This window comes from Ischnura elegans, chromosome 1 (genome assembly GCF_921293095.1).
Source record: "Ischnura elegans chromosome 1, ioIscEleg1.1, whole genome shotgun sequence".
Lineage (NCBI taxonomy): Eukaryota > Metazoa > Arthropoda > Insecta > Odonata > Coenagrionidae > Ischnura > Ischnura elegans.
In genome coordinates, this window is record NC_060246.1 from 6267318 (window position 1) to 6284563 (window position 17246).

Sequence of the window (17246 nt, forward strand, 5' to 3'; positions counted from 1 at the left end):
TGAGTAGAGGCACAAACTTTTTCTCTTGCTTAATAATGCCAACTTCTGGCGGAGCGACTTATCCTGCACAACACCAGTAAAATATTTGTCTTAGTCACAGTACTTTTGAGAGTACGAATTTCTGTTGCTTTACTCCTGGTGCTGTTTCCATTTATTTGAATTCGATCGAAGTCAGGTTCACGAAGAGGATGGACGTGGGATAGCGACATAGAATATCACTTACTAGCATACCATTACTGGTCGCAATTCTTCCCATTTTCATCGGCGAGCTCACGCATTTGGAAAATGATTGTCTCGGTTCATCGAAGGCGTAAGCATTCTAATTGTTTCATTTTTTCAGTAAATCTGATAAGGTATGTATGCTTTACTTTTGCCGTCGAGTGAATCCGAATGTTGTGCGTTCCGCTCATAACTCTACTATCAAATTTTGTGAGCCCCGTATGCTTTTAAGGGTTGATTTGAAAAATATTAAGTGCTATTGAACTCGATTAACTTAAATTCCCTTGTTTTCTTACAACAATTTTAACATCAAAAGCAAACTTACTCGTAGAATCTGATTTCTAATAACGAAAACCTACCGATGAAAGAAAGAATTTTTATAAATCTGGTGGTAAAAAAGTAGCTTCTTCGAGTGAAATTTCGTCGAGTCCTTGATCTCCCGTGATATTAGTTTCATCAAAGTCCGTTTCGTAGCCCTAGCCGTCGTTTGAGCTCGGCAGTGCAGGATGCCAGGGTTGGCCCGCGGTGGCGGCGTTGTGTTACATTCGCTGAGATGGCTATCATGGCCCCCGGCCGCATCATGGCCCCCCAGCACGCACGTGCGCCCCCGGCGCGGGGACTCGTCTGCGTGCGTGCCCCCGCCACACGCCGAGCAGCAGGGGAGGACGCGCGGAAAGTGTCCAGCACGATCGCCACTCGCAACAACTCGTTTTTCTCATCGCCAAGCGTTTGCAATTTTTTCTCCGCTGCCGACGCTATTTTTTGATTGTTTTTCTTTGTTTATCTTGAGAGCTGCTCAATAAAAGAGAGGTAGAGTAGTGCAAATGATTTTAAAGGTGCTTCGACGAATCAGGTAATTTTGGACCGCCTCACTCTCTAATCTTTTCTTGATCCCTTTAATTTATGCAACACTAAGCGCTCGCGTTTCTTTACATTATTGATGAGATTCGACTGTTTCAAAAAAGTATTACGCCGTTACTTGTTTCATTATTTTTTCTAAACATGTTCTCTAGCTTCCCGTTTACTTGTTTTTTCCGTGCAAAAAACTTCACTCCCGTTACTCGGTTTGCATATGCCTCACTGTCAATAGGGAATCACAAGTGTCATAACTGGGCGGTATTTTTTCCTCCGTTAAGTGGAATGAGTGCGGTGTGGTCGTTCTTAGGTGCACCTCCTCCCCTGGACGATGTCTAGCAGGCCAGTATATCAATCAGGCTTGATGAGGCGGAGTTAGTTATAAATAGTTGACGCCCCTCCACTCACACACGCTTTTAGGGTGGCACTGAAGGTGGAAGACACAAGTGGCGTCGTTCAGTGATACTTACTTCATGGCCCCCTCTTTTTGCTCGTACTATCGTGTGTCCCCACGTAATTGAGATGAGTGTTTATCTCTTTAAGAACGTTCTGATAGTTCTATTGTGATTCGCAGAGCTTGGAAGCTAATGACAATTCTAGGGAATAACATTCAGCCATATACTGTTTTATATTTATTAATGCAAAATGGTTGAATTTAGTTTCCTAATTAAACTACTAGCTCTGAGGATGACAATATAATTATCAAGACGATCGCTAAGAACTAAATACTCTTTTAATGAACATCACTCTAGGTAAACTAAAAACGATCCCTTAAATTGATTGATCAAAAAACACATTCATTAATTATGTTTTTATCCAAATACATTAATCCCAAATATTGGGGTCGTTATCAGTCTATAGGGTTTGTATATAGTACTTCCTTAAATAATATTTGGTTCTTAGAATTTATTTTTCTTATCAATTTACTGTATGCATTTCAAATTTTCGGTTAAAAATCGATTTGGGATTGTTGCTTTTACTATTCGAGAGCACGACGGATGAAAAGAGTTGATTTGGAGTTGTTGGAGAGTTAAATGCACGCTGGGAGGAAACCAATTCATGCATACGTCAAACCAGGTGAGGCGGAGTAAATTTTATTCCCAAAATAAACTGCAAAAGCCAAAGAATATTCCATAACTGAAATATTCTATGACACTTCAATTAGAGGCGTTTTAAGCGGCAGTGAACGTATTTTGAATCTAAAATAATTGTTTTAGTAACTCCAATTTTTCTCCTGCTACATTCAAGCCTGGACAGTTAATTAGGGCTGTCATAATCGCTTTTAAATCGTTGTTAATCTAAATATCCAGGTTAATGATGATGGTAATGTCTCATCGACATATGCGATTACACAATTTGAAAGAGCTCACACACGCGCGGAATAATACCTACGTTTTATTTATTCTCGCATAAATGAGAACGAGCCTAAAAATACGATTCAAACTATCCAAGATTTGAAGTTAACCTAGTTTGAACCATTTGCGATGCATATCAATGTGCGTTTTGGTGGAGTAATTTGTCCTCCTTCAAAACTTGTGGCCCAACTCAACGGCGGGCGCCGTCACTTCACGAGCGCGGAGGAAAATGTGACAAGTGAGGATGCTTCCAAGGGAGAAAATCCGAGGTTTTCCCTCCCTTTTATTTACGGGTCTCACGCACGATGGCCCTCGCCCATGTTAACACAGCCCGACGAGCTTGCTTTTTTCAATACCCTTTGTGCTTTTTTTAGCGCCGGAGAAATTGTAATTTCACTCACTCACAGCCCAGACATCGTTTTCATACCGAAGCGCAATTTAGAATGCGTTATCTCCGACAAAATCCACCATCGGGAAATAAATTTATAATATAACGTGAGGAGCGCGCCTAACTTCATTGTATCTGTATATTTTTTAACTCTATCAAGTTTTTCGACGTACTTTAGTAATTAAAATAATTAAAATTGAATCCAAAATTTTAAATTTAGGCTAATTTTTAAATCACTCCCTTGCTCCGGACGACTATTTATGATACATTATCATAGGAGATTGACTCTATGTTTCTTCGTATGCAGAGGTATATTCTTTCTTTCAGTAGGTACTAAAGAGTATATTTTTAAGTATATATTTATTTTTTTGATAAGAGTGTTTATGTTGATAGCTGAGCCAACTGAATACGACATTCTGTCTAAAATTATGAAAATATATTGCATACAATTAGATGATCATAAATTTTAATGATATAGTATAAATATCATAAATTTAAGTTTATAATAAATAAGATCAAAAATTATAGCAATAAATTTGATGCCTTCTAAGGAAGTCTGAGAAGCAAAAGTATTAGTTCTTCCCATAAAATTTGGAAATTCCAATAATTAAGCGCCTAATTTCACTCTCCATCTTTACTTTTCTTTTGAAAGATATGTTGGCAATTATCTCTTTTAAGAAAGTATAATTGGAAATGGCAATGTCTAGCGGGAACATTGGATAGTCTGTAAATTACAAAAAATCTTCTTTTGAATTCCTGTCAGCCATCAATTTTTTTTTCAAATTCTCGCTTCAAGGCCCGTTTTGAATAATGTGCATTTAATCGAAGCGTTAGCGATAAATAAGGAATTGTATTTAGAAATTTGCTAAGTCATTTTAGCAAAGCTAATTCTTTATGTTTTTATAGAATAGTGGTTTCCTACCATTTGTGATTTCTTCCGATGATCTGTGAGTTCCGAAATATTACAGGATAATTAAATTTACCCTTACTATCCAGAAACACCATTGCGTCATTATGAATATCGTATGCAGAAACGATGATTTAATCATTTTCTCTGAATTTCATCGGCACAAATGACTTAGCACCAGCCCTAGGATCTTCCGTATGATCATTTAGGTTTAAAATAATCTCGATTAAGAATCAGGTTTAAATCCATTTTGGGAACTCTGGTGAGTTTCAAACATCCTCTTGGTCTATGGATTTAATGAAGGATGCCCCAAAATTCAACATTTTTCTCCTATGTCTATACTGCTCTAAAAAGTCCCGTATTGGTAGGAATAATTGTTCTTGATAAATATAAAATGATAATTGTAATTTGACTGCAAATGAATAAAAATTTAACGCTTGCTCATTTTATTGCATGGAGATATACTAAAAATTCTTAAGATTTATCGAAATTTGAAATGATGAAGAATAATGTCGAAGCCCTTATTTCTCCGCTGCCTAGCATATGATGTGTGTGCTTGATGAATCACAAACATCTTAAGAAGGGAAATGAAAAGGGCATTAGGGTCCAGGAGAGTAGGGTCTAGGGTTTGGCAAAACTGCTTCTTAGAAGAGAGCGTCTGCGAACTAGAGGTCAACTTTCTTTCGCCTTCGCGACGACGGAAAACGGCGCTGAAATATTAAAAAAGAGGGTGAGACAAGTGCCGAAGACCCAACCATCCAGTGAAGATATCAGCTGACGGTTAGGAGTCCCTCAAATGTTTGACAGAAACAAACAAAACCTGAATTCTTAATATTAAGTAACTCAATGTCTGCGTAAGTTTTGAAAGAAACAGTATATACCACGCCTAAAAATATGTTTCTTGAAATATTGAAATAAAACGTAGTTTCACTTTTTCACAGTTTTTTAATGTGCCATGTGTGCAAAAAGTACTACATTTTATTTTATTATGTTGAACTTTCAATATATCATGCCTAAATCGGTTGAATTTAAATATTTTTCTTTTGACTTAATTTGCTTCCTAATGTGACCCACGTCTGAACCGTCAAAAACACTTGCCGTGAAGACATTGATCATAGCAGTCCCCAGAAACACGGACGCCAGTGACTTCTTCACCCCCTTCTCACCGCTTGAATATCGCATCTTCAAGCCTCTTGCAAACCACTACAATCCATCTACCGAATCCATCCTCCTCCACATCTACATTTAAAAAACTTGGAGCCTTTCCTCATCCTCTTTCTTTATAGTTAATGCACATAAAACATGAAAAGAAACACAGTACAGCTGACGCTTACGTAAATAAATTCCCAAAGCCGACTTGATCGTGTGCACGATACTGAGGAAGTATTTTCAGTGCCGGAGACGCCTTTTGCATTCCAAGGCTTTTTTTCAAAGCCAATGTATAAGCAATTTACTTCGAATGCCGTGTACCGCGCCGCCTCGCTTCACGCGTGTAAAGATCCGTTTGAAACTGTGGATTCTTGGTCAAGGTGTCGATCGCCTCGGATTATTAGGGCAGGAGTATAGTTTCCTTAATCAAATAAGTCGTCTCGTTAAATTGGCCGCCTTCAGTAGCACCGATGATAAAGTTCGCTTGAGGAAAACAGAAGTCGCGAATGAAGGCACGGATGGAGAGGAAGGTGGTTCCCGTAAAGGCCGTTTTACGCGGGGCACGGAATTGAGCAGGTTAGAGCTGCATTTATTTCTAAAATGGCGTGGAATTGCGCGAATTCATGAACGAAATTAGAACAGGGGCTATTTTGCCATCTCACATCCACGCATTCTCGCATGTGTTCTAGCAATTCACCGCTTTACACGACGCAATTTTGACTGCACCTTCGCACACACGTCAGATTGTGCAAGTACGTGCCCCGTGTAAAACGGTCTTAAGAGCCGATTCGTTTGACCAGCTAATGAAGCTGCTTCGCCTGCGGCACTTTAATGTGCATGAAAACGGTCATTCTCGTAGTGCGGCGAGCACGAAAAAATCTCTATATATGGCTAGTTTTCGCATTCGGTCATTTGCGAAACCATTTTTCTTAATTCGTTGCGTTGCACTCTGCAATGTTGACTGCACTTCAGCAAATAAGTATCACAAATATGTATGTGGTGACATTATAAGATTTCAAAAGAAAATTCAATCGTTAGTAAGCTATTATTAAATATTTTACCCAGAAAATATCATGTACCATTCCTTCTTTTTGTTAAAAAGCTTGTGGTTCGCATTACTTGATGTAGTGTACATATTTTAAGATGATAAACATTAAAATGTATATTCTTAAAAAGGAGTATCATCCATTTTTGCAAAACTGCAAAGGCATCATAATTTGAGCGAATGATCGCTAATAACGGACTCGAGGGATTCTTTTTCGTCTGAAGCAAGGCTCTTCCACCTGCGGACCGCCGGCTCATTTGTTGCGATAATAAAGAAATATTGAATCGCCCCCCTCAATGTAAAATATATATCGACAAACTCGTCAAAAATAAGCAATGTCAAAAATCGCATTGATAGATTGAACTTTTAACCAATAAAGATTATTGTACTTCGAAATTATATGTTTTTTATTTGTGTGGTCGTAAAGTGACGTGGATCATTGTGGCCCTCCGGACGATGTGAAAAGTGATTTTTGCCCCTTGCATTGAAAAAGTCGAAGGCGCCTGGTCTAAAGCGTCACCCGGTGTAATTTATCCGCGGAATATAGATGCTACATATTTTCGCCGCGCCTATCCGCAGCTTCGCGCGCGGCAGATTCGAGGACATCGCAGCGCCAAAACTTTGAGCAAATTTCCAGTCCCTTTAAATGCCTCTCATCCGCGTCAAAAACGAAACATTCCACACTCACCTCAAGAAACGCAATCCTCTGAATCCGCCTCCAAAATCCACTTCCTCCTCAGAATGCGCTTTCGTTGGGGGGGGGGGTGAAGAGGGGTCACATTCCCCCCACAACTCCCCCGATCGGAACGAAGCACTTCCTCTCTTTCTTCTCCTCTCCTTAAAATCCGAAACTTTGTTTACACCTTCCTCCCTCTCTCGAATGCAGACCCAGATGAGGGGCGGAAGGAGGGAGAGGGGTAGGTCGAGAGCGGGACAATAACACCAGCGGCGAACTCTTGCCCGAGAGCGAGTTTTCGGTGACGGGAGCGTCGGTTGCACTCGCTCCGCGCACCACGAACTGACTTCGCCGAGGAGGAGAGCGACGGAGAACGCCAGGGGCGGAGTGGGGGCAGGGGCGAACACCGCACACAGGGGGAGAGAGTCGGAGGCCCTGCCACCTGGCGGAGGGTAGGGCAATCGCTTCCCTCGCTCGCGTGGTGGCCGAAAAAGATGCGACCTGGATGCGACCCCTATTCCCAACCCGAGTTTTCACCCTGGTAGACCCGCTGACTGTGAGGCGGCTGGCTTTGTCGGCCCTTTAAAACAAGGCACGACGACGTGTCACTCGAACGATCCAGGATGATAATAGCAGTTGTGAATTGCATCTTTGAATCGCTGAAAACATATGACCTTACATTAATATAATCATTAGTATTGCTAAGCGTCAAATGGTATTAAAATTGTTTATAACAGCTTATCTCATTAATCCTATATGTTTTTTGGAGAATGGTATGCTTGGTGAGAGAAAACTCCAACCATTTTTTCAGTAGGTATGCATTCATAAACAGTTTTCTTTTTAGCAGTGAAGTAGACCATGTTAGTGAGTTAGTTAGACCCCGCTTCGCACGCAGATTAAGCCAATCGCTGAGTGTTAATGAGAATAAATGATAAGTTAGGCGTAAATTATGAATATTGAATCTTCATCGGGAGAGCTGCTTCATACTAGCAGGCCACTCACGTATTTTTGATATGTCCCGAAGTTTCTTGCGGCCTTATAACTTAGTTTAGAGAGTAAAAAATAACTAACTAATTACATATGTAATGACTTTGATTGTCAATGGAGTAGTTACTTTAAGGAAGCGCAAACACTCAGGGAACGACTTTTTCATGCATTTTTTTGACAGCGTCGCGGTCGCTCTATTGTTCGCTTGAATGCACAGCGAGGTTTTTCAGGCTTAATTTTGGGTAATTCTGACATGTTTTTAAATTAAAATTTGCTGGAAGCTCTCCAAAAACACTCTGATTTAATTTCACGCCCGGTTTCAATATATTTTGCATTACTTTAAGCTCTGTTTACTTTGGAAGATCGCCAGTACATTTTAATATAATACTTTGAAGCAGTAGAATGCTGAAATCCCAGTGCCTACATTCGAGCAGCCGGTCGCGTGCAATCCACCGTAAGCATCCAGCCCATGCCCTCCGACTATCCCCGTAGTCGCATTTGGTTGACAACGTCCCCGAGTGGACGGATAAGGGGGTGGGGGTAGGAGAGGGAGGGGCAGTAACTATAACTACGAAGCCGGAGGGAAACAAGGCACGATCGCTGGCTGCTCAATCGCAGACCGGTTCGCATGTCGAGGTGCTCTTCCCCCGATCGATATTCAGCGCGTTCTCGTAACGTGTGTCCCCGCACACTATTTAGTCGGATTTTCGCTGGCGTGGTTAGTTCCGCAGTCTCGTCAGGGATGAGCGACCTTCCTACCCTTGACCTCCAGGAACAGACAAGGCGAGACGCCTTAGAGACTCGCCAGACAGCGGAAGTTGCGTCGACGCGCCGACTGCCCTGCGTTAGAAAATGAAAGCACCAAGTCTATATTCAGCTTCGAAATAAAAGGTTCAGCGATTAAAAACCTTAATAAAAACCACGCTATACATGAGCGTGCCCAGCGAGGGGAAGCTGCCCCCCCCCCCCAATAGAGAGAAAAATCGCTAAAGTTTTTAAGCAAAATCAGTACAGAAATGAAACGAAAGTAATCTACAAATTCCCTTTAAACCCACCATAACTTATATGTATTAGTAAAAGATATGTAACTAAAATAAAAGTATTTTTCCAAGGAATAATCTAATAAAGTAATAAGCGCTGTAATAACTTTTTTAAATGTTGGTCTCTTTCTTCTTTCCCATGCTAAAATGTCACAACTTGGCTTGCCCCCTCCCCCCCTCTTAGATCTAGGCTTGTAGGGTTAGATGGAAGATGGGACTTTCTAGTCCCAATCTCGCCCAATAAAGACGTATTATTATTATTATTATTATTATTATTGCCCCAATTGGTAAAGTTTTCTCGGGTTTCCATTGAACACTTTCCTTCATTCCTCCCCGAAACTCATCATTACCACTAAAAAAATGCCTGCAAGGAAAAGTGAAAAATTTCAATGATCTAGTTTTCATTATTTGAAATTTACTTTCAAAAAACTTTTCATTTCATTCAATCAATTTTTACACGCAGGAAGAAGTAAAACGCAATGATTAGTGATGCGATCCGACTATGTTGTGAGAGCCCAGATGGTAAACCTTCAAGGTCAAACCAACATCTAAGTATGAATTTATATTATGCGCACATATTTTTCGATAAAGGGGAACACATAAGTCAGGAGAGAAGAAGAATGTAGCATGTTCTTCCTTTGTGAAATCGTTTAGCTGGAAGTTGTGACGCTAGCACTGTAAGTTGAAAAGCGCAGTGTTGCAATCAAACAATCATGCTTACTCGTCAAGACATTATTCAGCCTGATCATCGTAGAGAGAGAACGCAATGTTAATTGCGGGTGAATTCTTCACGGGTTTCCAGCCGGGTAAGGGCCTACGTGATGGCTGCCGACTTCACATTGGGACACTCGTGCTCAGAGATGATGATGGCGATTTTTGCTCTAGACTGAAAATTGCGCCTATTCCACATGTAGTTCCTGATCAACTTTCATTAATTCAAAATCGATCAACCCCACGCGTATATTCGCCCTATTTTTTCTATGAACGTCACCATTGACGCACAGGCGCTGGAATTTCACGCTTAAATGTTCCGTGCGGATGAATTATTGCTATTTTTCTGAAAAAAAAACAGCGCCTCTCTGAGGATAAAATTTTATGTTGATGGGAAAATCATGGCACTTATGATCCACTCCCCGTCCCATCACCTATCAATCAGAATAATCCTGTAATCCGCCAACGTAACGCGTTTACTTTTTAGCAAGCTCGCTTCCGCTTTATTTTTTTATTTTAATGAATTATTTTCTCTGGTACGATTCACTTTGGGGGGTTATCGAGCTTCCCACTATCCCACATCGAAAGCTTCGCGTGGCGATGCTTTTAAAACAACCGTGGAATCGAAAAGTACAGTAAGGCGTATGATGCACTTTTTTTAATTCAGCGTGTGGTGCGGCGAATGGTGCTCTCTTGCGTGGCTGCAACTTAATTCCACGCGAAGTAATGAGTCCACAAAAATGTGGAATTCGAACTTTCCGCTGTATCCGTCGACCTCGGAGGGAGAGTTCCCGCGCGCCGTCGTTGAATGGTGGACAAATACGAAATGCAGACAGAGAGTATCAGAGCGGAAGAAATGATTCGCTCGATGTCGAGTGGGCTCACCGCATGTATCTTTTAGGGAGAGAAATCATCTGGCAGTTCAGCTCAAGCAGTAATAGGACACACGACCAAGTGATACGAAAAAGTGACTCCGCCCACTGTTTATAGGAAATGGGATCAGATAACGATCATATACATGAGATCGAGAGGTGTGGGAATTCATCATATGTACAATGGGAGGCAGTATTCCGGTAGAAGCTACTCGCATTTGCAGGTAGCTTTCTAGTTGGATGGCTTTCGGCTACCTAGCGTCGCGTCGCGGCTGTATAGCATCAAACAATGCAAAACCTCAGTTAATCACAAAAATACGAAAAAAAAGTGTATACAATAAATGCAATAAGTATTCATTGCATTTTACCCTTAAAATGGTTATATGATATATAATATAAAATGCTTAGTTTTTTCTCCAATAAATCGACCAAAGTTAGCTCTCGATAACACTTAAATTCTTGTTTCGGCTTTATAAATACCGGCGCGTGACCCCGCTTCTTTCGTACTCGCTTCGGCGGTACATATACTAAAATTGGAACGATACAGAGAAGATTAGCATGGCCCCTGCGCAAGGATGACACGCAAAATCGTGAAGCGTTCCACATTTTTTGCGCAACCCTATGGCCGCGCGTGCAATTCAGTTTTGGACCGGTACCGCTACGGCGCTTTTGAATCATCATCTTGTGGTGTTCTGCCCGTCGGCAGATGCCTTGCGCCAACGCCGTCTCCATTCTTTCCTCTCTCTGGCCATTTCTTTGAAGTCACTATATTTTCCTAATTTTAAGTTGTCAATAAACTTCAGCCTTCTCCTTCCCCTTCTTCTGATCCCTTCCACCGTTCCTTCCAAGGCTGCCTTCAAAATGCCATTCCCTCTCATCAAATGTCCCTGCCAGTTACCCTTCCTTTTATTTATCTTATCCACCAACGTTCTTTCCTCATCCACCCTGTTCAACACTTGCTCATTCCTAACTCGATCCGCACACCGTATTCCTTCCATCTTCCTCCAAACCCACATCTCAAACGCCCCAATCCTGTCCCTGTCTCTCTTCCCCATCGTCCAAGTCTCAGATTCATACATAAACACACTCCACACATAGCACTTCACCAATCTCTTCCTCAATTTTAAGTCCAGTCCAGCTTTTGAATGATATCGCGAATAGAGCAGATGGTATTGAGCTTTTTCCCATCCGCTTCCAATTGGCGTTGAACGGCGCATAAAAACCCTGCGTCGGTGATAACATAATTTTTTAATAATTACCAATTATGTCATGCATTTCAGTTGATTATTGCAAAATTATCAATAGGGAAATCTCATACTTTCTATAAACAGTATGCTGACATACTATAGTAAACACTTAGTACCGCAATACACTTTTTTCCGCTTAAAATTCAGTTTATACACTAGAATATTACTCCCAAAATTCTCCCGAGTTTCACGGGCTAAAAAATACCGCCACCACTAATATTACGCCGTGACGTCATAATTCAGTAGGATTCCAAGATCCAAGCCCAGTAGCTGCAGGTTTGGAAGAGCCACGTTGCGTTTTAAGGAGAACATGGCTGAAAAAAGGAACAAATATAAGTGGTGCATTGTTCCTCTGTGCAATAACACCCCAGAAAAAATTTTCGTCTGCATTCCCACGGAGGAAATTAGAAGAAAAGCCTCGATGCATGCCGTCTGTCGGGATGAGCGTTACGGGCAAATAAGAGTATAATAAACGGAATGATAAACCCGTGTGCTATGTGAGCGAAGATAACTTTAATATAAATAATATTTCCATATTTCATCGACTGAATAACTTGAAATTGAGATTTTTATATAATTCGGGCGCCGTAGAATAAAAACTCAACTTCTCAACAAAAATCGAGATACTTGTTTCTATTGAAAAGCAAATTAACTACATTCGATAGTCTGCTTAGACACTATCGATATATCGATGGTTGGTTGTAGCATGCTGTGCGATTCACACCATGTGCTCAGTTGAAGTCAATTCTGTTTCGTGTGAAGAAGAAGTTCTCATTGTATTTGTGTTTGATATTAAAATAACGTTACCACTATCTAGACGTCAATAATTTCAACAGGTTATGGACCCAGACTGCTTAATCACCGGAAATGTGCGGTCAGTTTTAGTGAGAACGTTATTTTTTGTGAACTCCAATCGCAACTTTGTTCTTCGGTTCTATGTTCCAAACGGACTATAAAATGGATTTCCGAGCCAATATTGAAAAACTGAAGGGTGCGGAAAATTGGAGTAGATGGAAACGGCAAATAGAATTATTCTTGAAGCATCACGAAGTGGCCGATGTAGTTCACGGAGGAAGACATCCCGGTATGCTTGCTACGGCTGCTTCTGAAGGTGAAATTACTGCGCATAGACTTGCTGTGCGAGAGTATGAAAAAGCCGACTCTCTGGCACAAATTATACTCGTGAGTAGCATGGGTGATGCTGATGTTGAATTGACTGCGACATGTGCCACTGCTGAAGAAATTTGGAAGAAGCTGCTGTCAGTATAGCAGAGTTCGGGCCAAAGAGTGGATCGGTTGATGGAGAAATTTTTCTCGTCGGAGAAAAAGGAATCCGAAGACATCGCAGCGTACGTTGCTCGTCTCCAGAAGGACTTCACGGACCTGAATGACGAGCTGAAGCGATTGACCGATGCTGTGCTCCCTGAATTGCTCTTGATGAGCAGAATTATGTCGACTTTACCCAGGGAATACTTTGAATTCAAAAGTGTGTGGGAGAGTATACCCATTCCTGATCGTTCTATCAATCTTCTGATTGAGAGACTTCGATTAATTGAGATGAGGCTTCCGGAAAAGGAAATAGACTCATCTGCTTTTGCTGTGAAAGCCGAATCGAAGAAAGGTAAAGAAGAGACTAGAAAATGTTTTAAATGCCATCAGCGTGGTCATCTAGCGAACAAGTGCCCTGAACAAGGTAAAAAGAGGAACAAACATTTTTCAGGCAAGGGTGCAAGTTTTTTATCTTTCTTAGTTGAGGGTAATAATGTGCCTAGAGAAGCATGGCTTGCAGACACTGGTGCCTCTCAGCATATGTCTAATAATAAGAGTTACTTCATGGACTACACTCCTTTTACTAAGCCTGTGAATATCACTGTAGGAAATGGTGAAGTAATTAAGGCGCATGGCTGTGGGACTGTGAGTGTGAAGGCGTCAATAGACAAAAACCTTGTTTCATGTGATATTAGAGATGTTTGGTATGTTCCAGAATTGGGAAGGAATTTACTCTCTGTAGGAAGGACTGTAGAAAAGGGATTTAAATTTAGTGCGGATGCGAGAAAGTGCATCTTCAAAAGAAATGGGCTAGTGAAACTTGTGGGACTGCCCCAACAACACACATTTGGATATACATATGTATATATATTGTATTTTCATGGGTCACATACATATATATTTTTGTTATGTATTACATCTGTAGTACATATGTATTATTGAATGTATTTCCTTTGTATTCATACATATGTAAAAGTGGCACTTGTTACACGATAAATACATTTGTATTTTTTGTGTATTTTTGAAATTTGGATACTTATGTAAATGTGGTCAAAAATACACAAAAATACAAATGTATTTATCGTGTAACACGTACCACTTTTACATATGTATATGAATACAGAGGAAGTACATATGTAAATGTGGTCAAAAATACACAAAAATACAAATGTATTTATCGTGTAACACGTACCACTTTTACATATGTATATGAATACAGAGGAAGTACATATGTAAATGTGGTCAAAAATACACAAAAATACAAATGTATTTATCGTGTAACACGTACCACTTTTACATATGTATATGAATACAGAGGAAGTACATATGTAAATGTGGTCAAAAATACACAAAATATACATTATGTATATTTCCTGTAATACTTGGGAGGTATAGATTTCTAGATTTTCGTGGCGTCTTGCGAAATGTTCATAAACATTTTTTCCAGAAATAATATGTTCACAGCAAACGCCAGATTTCCCTATTTTAATGATCATTCATCCATTCGAATTTATACCCAGAAAGCTTAAAAATAAATCATATACTGGTCGATGTGAGCAAGGGTAGTAAAGATGGCGGCTATTTATGTTAATTTGTAAATGCACGCGAAATACAGACGTATTACATATGTAAAATTCAGTTTCTATCCGCGAAATATACACATGGAAAAATGGTTCACAATACATGAAAAATACAAAACATAGTACTTGCACAGATCAAAAGTAAAAGCGAAGTTTGATTTTTTAAACAATATTTTAATGTAACTGTTTAGACAAAAAATTAAATTCTCAATTCCGCGGCTCACTGTCGCTAGGGAAGTGAGTGGGAGTGATACAGTTATAATCTCGTGGACAGTAAACCTCGGCATTTCGTTCGAGACTACGAGAACGTGCTGTAGGAGGAACTCGGCATCTACGCTACTAAACAAAAGGAAATCTGTTATAAACTAGCTACTGATGTATAGTTAATTTTATATTTGTTTGTATTATTATACTTATTGGAAGAATTGACATAGTGTTTTAATCCTCGATAACCGGTGCGTGTGGATGGTGTGCTCAACCCGAAGCTATGTTTTGCTGGAAATGTGCTTCAATCCCACACGTTATTGCGATTCGTGCAAGCCAGCTCCAGCAGTTTCCTGTCACTGGATTATTAAGGTAAGGTATGATTTATCTTTTATTGTATTGTACGCCTACATAGACTACATTAATTATGTTATTTGAGTATATTTGGATACAACTATTGGCGCAATGTGGTCAACACATTGCGCCAATAGAGGTAATTATTTTGTTTATGTTTGGCTATTGTTTTCCTTTTTTGTTGAGTTATGTATCGAGGAGACTGGTGTCCATTGAAGTTATATGGTAAAACATAGTAATGTCAATCTTGTACGTATAAATTAATAGATTATGCGTCGTATAGTAATCCCGTGCTTCGCGGCTGAAGTTACATTTTTTCTTCTCTTAATTAAGAGCAGAAAAAATTGTTTAAAGGAATGTTTTCGTTCGCGTGTAAGTTGTTTTATCGCTGTTTATTACCACGACCTACTGTATTGTAGTTCTTGCATTACTAGTTATCCTATGCTTTAGTCATAACATCTTTGACCGTAGACTTATCAGCGTAGCCTTGTCACTGATAGATTCCTCGAGGTTCCGAGCGGTTTTTCCCTCTACTTCTAATTATTTAACGAACAAGAAGTATTGGTCGTGTAATATCGGTTCCCTTAAAGCAAAATGTAATATTTCTTTCATCTTGAAATGCAGTCAATCAAGGTGCATTTCGTCATTATTATTAACACAAAATAAATACGTAATTTTCATGCGAAAGTTTGTCATTATATGTAAGAAAAAGGTGCGTACGGGCCAAATTAATTAATTATAATTTTCTTTTCATGCCCTTTCGCGCATACCCAGCAGGTGACGATGTAAATAGCTTGGCCTGGACAAGAGGAGAATGGATTACGGAAAAAACGACGAAGCAAAGCCAGAAGACCAGGTGGAATTGTTAATACCTAGGTAAGCTTTGAGGGAAAAATTTTTTTATCCATAATGGAGAGGTTTCTTAAAGTTAAGCCTGAAATTATCGGTTATGTATGAAATTTATTTGTTTGAAAATTTGATATCACAAGTTTATATTTTTTCTGTGTGAGTCATCCGCTACTAAATCATGGTACTAATATATTAGTATCATGTACTAAATAAGCATACCAATGGATTCACGTTTTCCTAGTTAATTTATATTTAAAAGTAGTCATATGATCTTTTCTCATATTTCTCATTCTTCTTAAGAGAAAGGCTATTAATTTTGTAAAATGAAAGCATATCCCCAAAATATATGATTTCTCAAAGGACAAGGTCAAATCTGTGCTAGCTGGGACCTCGACATAATTGGTAAATGAAAAAATTTAAAACTTATGTCTGGAATCTAGCAGAGAAGCCAAACTTTCATTTGCATTCAGAATACAGAATTAGTACTAAAATTACAGACTTCACAGAATACTGACTGCCTATATGAATTGAAAAAAAAATAAAATTGAAAGGCCTTGAGCTCCTATTCAGATCTTACAAAAAGATATATTTTTGCATGACTTTTAAACTTGACTTCTTCTTTTCTCCTTTCAGGAAGTGGCTAATTGTGCAGAGTTGGTTTCCTGAATTCAGGTTTCTTCTTGTGCAATGGGTTACAACGCTTGTTCCGTGCTAACATTTTTTTCTATTTTCCAACTCAAACCATTGTTTGTACTTGATTTATCTTTGTGCCATTTTTTTTAACTAAATTTCACCTACTGTTTGCTGGCCCTTAATGCTTGTTAGCAATATTCATGGCCACACTTGTTATTAGTGTGTATTATTTTATTTTTCTCTTTGAATAAATGTTTTATTATCTGTATGTTCTGGTTTCCTTATATTTATTCATCCATTTGATCCATATTGATATTAAGTGGATGTGGGTCAGAAAATCAATATGTATAATTCGTGTACGAGGGCCTGCAGATACATATGTATATTACATGTAAGGATATTCAGGTTTCCAATTTGTAATACGCATGTATACATACATCCTGAGGGACTTTTGAGCCACTTTTACGTGAAATATACAGACATAATACGATTGTATTCCATTGTATACATATGTATAATTCATGTATGGGTATTCAGATTTCCAATTTGTAATACGCACGAATACATACATCCATAGGGACTTTTGAACCACTTCTACGTGAAATATTCCGATGTAATACGATCGTATTCCATCTTATACATATGTATTTGGTCACGTATTTTTTGTGTATTATAGATGTAATACAAATGCCGTGTTATCTGGGTGAAGACGGAGACTGGGTTGTACGAATTAAAAATGACTGTCCAACGTCCAAAGGACTCTACTGAAGTCAACGTTACAGCAGTCGATGCTAGTCTTCAATTATGGCATGAAAGGCTCTGTCATCAAAGTAAACAGCACGTAAAGAAGGTACTGAAAAGTAGGGGTATTGAAGTTCAACAAGAAGAAGATTTCTGCGTTGGATG

At 39.4% G+C, this 17246-nt stretch overlaps 1 protein-coding gene and 1 non-coding gene across 2 annotated transcripts in view; one reads left to right on the top strand and one right to left on the bottom strand.

Annotated features, from left to right (window-relative positions):
• Positions 1-6921, bottom strand: part of LOC124154265 — a 297186-nt gene extending 290265 nt beyond the window's left edge. Inside the window, exon 1 of the mRNA XM_046527881.1 lies at positions 6607-6921. The gene's annotated coding sequence lies outside the window, so the exon portion shown is untranslated. The remainder of the gene's footprint in view (positions 1-6606) is intronic.
• A 3786-nt stretch (positions 6922-10707) lies between these two features.
• Positions 10708-10814, top strand: LOC124173791. Its single transcript, XR_006868756.1, has one exon. It is a non-coding gene; the product is annotated as a U6 spliceosomal RNA (small nuclear RNA).
• Positions 10815-17246: the final 6432 nt, after the last annotated feature.